The sequence below is a fragment of the Toxotes jaculatrix genome, chromosome 16 (genome assembly GCF_017976425.1).
Source record: "Toxotes jaculatrix isolate fToxJac2 chromosome 16, fToxJac2.pri, whole genome shotgun sequence".
NCBI lineage: Eukaryota > Metazoa > Chordata > Actinopteri > Toxotidae > Toxotes > Toxotes jaculatrix.
Window position 1 is genome coordinate 3,624,973 of NC_054409.1, and position 2,928 is coordinate 3,627,900.

The 2,928-nt window shown below is 42.1% G+C and overlaps 1 non-coding gene across 1 annotated transcript; it reads right to left on the reverse strand.

The window, feature by feature from the left end:
* Window positions 1–288: 288 nt before the first annotated feature.
* On the reverse strand, window positions 289–452 carry LOC121196762. Its single transcript, XR_005896190.1, has one exon. It is a non-coding gene; the product is annotated as a U1 spliceosomal RNA (small nuclear RNA).
* Between the last annotated feature and the right edge of the window lie 2,476 nt (window positions 453–2,928).

Sequence of the window (2,928 nt, forward strand, 5' to 3'; positions counted from 1 at the left end):
AGAAAGAGCAAAGTCAGACAGGGGAGCTCACACTTCATTTTGTCATGGAAAGGCCACGCCCACTTCCCCAATTCCAATGGGAACACGGGGAATTGTCATGACTAAACACGCCACTCTGTAGCGTACGCCAGAGAGCTTCTGCAGAGCAACACTGCCGCTTTGTGGACAGACTGCAAAAGCTGACATGTAACTCTAAATCAACAAAGCCACCTCACAAAATGGAGAGCCTTCTACAGGTTAGCACATGGGCATTCCTGACACATTGTGTTTTCTTCTACACGCACGCAACAGGGGAGAGCGCGAACGCAGTCCCCCACTACCAGAAATTATGCAGTCGAGATTCCCACATTTGGGGAATTCGCAGGGGTCAGCACAGCCGGAGTGCAATGGCTGAGCCTCACCCTGGGTGAACCACCTTGTTGATCATGGTATCTCCCCTGCCAGGTAAGTATGAGCTGCAGTTGGAAGAGAGCGGGTGGTGGTCACCGGGCACAGCACTCTGGCTGACGGTGCCTACAATGCATAATTCCACATTTCAGTGCCTTGAGCATCAGCTCCCCTTTGTATGTTACATTTATGGCTGAAAAGACACAAACACTGCTGCAAATAGGCTGCGGCGTGCGGCAAACGCGCTTTGTTGGATCTACCCATCATGCACTGCTCTGCCAAAAACAAAGGAACACTGTGTGAAATGCCAATAGTCAAGCTGTCTCTTGGGAAAGAAAGCAAAGGCCCACGTGGGACACTTTTCAAAACATTTCACTAAATGAACTACTAACATGTACTGACTTACTGAAAACCTTGGAGCTGATCTGGACTTTCCTGTAGTTTCCTCTTGTCCTTGTAACAGCAGTAGCTCCTCCCTTCCTTGTCAATAATTGTGCAGAAATATCTGAGTGCTTCTTTCTTCCTAAATCATGAGCAAGTCCTGTCCAGTCCAACTGTTTCTGCTCCTGTTTGACTTCTGAACTTGTCTCTGGCTGTGTGTCCACTTACTGCAGCCTCTGACATCAGACTGTAGAATCTTGATACATCAAAGGCATCAAAGGACAAACACACACTCACACATACCGGTACTTATATCTTTGTGAGGACACTCTCTGGCATCATGCATTCCCTCGCCCTAACCTCTCTCTCTCTTAGCATCTCAGACCTATGTCAGTACCTGTGCCTCTGTCAAAGAATACAAAAAAAAAAAAAACACTAGACCTGTACACACATAAAGTCATGTATTCATGTAGTCATCTGTGAATGTGTGTTTGATGAGTGCAAAGTGAAAATGCTGCATGAACCTTGTTTTTGTAAAAGCTTCTCTTGTTTCCTTTGCTTCTTACAACTGTATATTTTTCAACCATCATCTGTCATATTGAAGAAATAAGTTCATTCAGTAGTTATTTCTGTTTTATTGTCATCATGTACAGTGGACTGGTAACCTCGCTCACAGCTGCTTCTTAGTTACACAGTTTACATTTCCTGATTTGAGAGGAATACACTGTGGAGGGTGTGTGGAGGAAAAACAAAGCAGTAGCTCCCTCAGAGAGGATCAATAAATGAGGTCAGCTGATTGTTTGTATAATAACCATCTGTGGTTATACACCTGAGAGCAGAAAGATAAATGAATGACATCTACTTTGCACCTATGTTGCTGGGACAAAAGATGATGAAAGAATGATGAAGAATTATTTTCTTTCTGGTGAAGAACAGATTGAATATGGAGGCTCCTTTGGACATAATAGCTGTTTATCAAAGGGCTGCTGGTGTCAATATTATGTGTTGATTTTTCTAAACATTGGTTTAATAAGAATCTCTCTGCAATGTGAAACCAATTTTGTGGGAAGGCTGAGTTACCTTGAAGCATTTGACCACCTGACAGCAGCAAAGCTGGAGCCTTTTTTCATCTGTCTGATGATTTAACAAACTGATGTTGAAGGGTCACTTCACTGCTACAGACGGCTCCTCTATGGCTCTGATTTGTCTGCTAAATAAAGCAGTTTGACAGTTGATTTAAACAGCATGTACAGTTCAGCAGCTCTGAGGAGAAGAAGTGAATCAGTGTCTCAGTGTCCAGTGTCTTTGTCTCTGTATCTTCTGTGAGCCAGTGGAGGAGTTTCTGTGGATGAAGATACTGAATGTTAGTTGGAACATCTGCACAGATTATAGTACAATGTGACTCACAGAGAAATACATCAGATCAATGAAGCAGATGCATCATGAAGCAATAAAACTGTCAATTGTATCAATGTCAGTGTTTCAGTATATAGAGTTTTTCTTGTCAGTGAGGTTGTGAATAATTTTCAGTGTTGAAAAGTTAAAACGCTTTGAACAATAGTTTTCAACATCAGTTCTAAAATCTGCAGACTAACACCGAGGCCACAGAGTTTTCTCTGAAAATAAAGTTGCTGTGAGCATCTTCTGTATTTTCAGAGAAGCTCACCAAGGAGTCCAGAACTGTACCAAGGCATCTGAAGTTTTCCTCAGCTTCAGCATGTTGGCTATCAAGTGAAAGTGGCTCTGTGTTCAGATCTTGTTTTGTACTGATAAATAATTATTTATTGATTTCCAGCTGGCTAATGAAACAGCATGTTTGAAAGTTGACAGTACAGTGATATTCATTTTGTCTTTTCAGATCTCACCAATCACTGTACACATTTGTTTTTATTGTGACATTTATTCCTAATTGCAGCTTTGAACTGATGATCCATCACCTCAGAGGATGTTTTTTTTCTGATTTGTTGTTGTTGTTCCAGATGGTTGAACACTGACACCAACAGTCCCTACAAAGATCCCATTATTCTGTGTTGACTGGCTGTGGATCATCTTTCTTCCTCCTTTAACTCTTCTATGAACAGACACTGCAGCTGGTGTCTCTGTTCACAGCAGAGTGAACTCCTGTAAAGGAGAATAAGTGAAGTGGACAGAGAAGATGGA